Genomic DNA, 495 nt, shown 5'->3' with positions numbered 1-495 from the left:
CCGGGGGCGGGAGAGGGAGATCCGCAGGGACACAGGGACCTGGCCGCGGCGCCCGGGGAGGACGGGTGTAGAAGACAAAGCCCTTTGAAGGTGGGTTCAGAGAACAGCAAGACGCTGGGAAGGAGCTGCCGGGAAGGACATCACCGACAGGGACTGGGCAGCTGACCACACGATGCGAAGCTATCGATTCCAAGAAAGGCGCGCGGGAAGGGCCGCTGAGGACAGAGAGACAACAGCGAACGTGAAGGCAGGGCCTCGCCCCGCGGAAGCGGCTGGTGCTAGGACTGGCTGGGTCGCCTGGAAAGCAGACACCGGTGGGTTTTGGCAAAGCTGCACAACGTTCGCAGGGGGCGTGCCCCATGGCTGAGGACACAAAACCTCCACAGCGAGGGCTGTGCCAATCCCCGCGCCCACCGTCCCCCTCGGGGGCTGGATGTGACGTGGAGTCAGGTCAGGACAGCCAGGCCTGTGCTGGCGGGAGCTGAGCCCGGGACT

The sequence above is a fragment of the Myotis davidii genome, unplaced genomic scaffold (genome assembly GCF_000327345.1).
Source record: "Myotis davidii unplaced genomic scaffold, ASM32734v1 scaffold181, whole genome shotgun sequence".
Lineage (NCBI taxonomy): Eukaryota > Metazoa > Chordata > Mammalia > Chiroptera > Vespertilionidae > Myotis > Myotis davidii.
The sequence above is the reverse complement of the archived record's forward strand: the minus strand, read 5'-3'. Positions refer to the sequence as shown.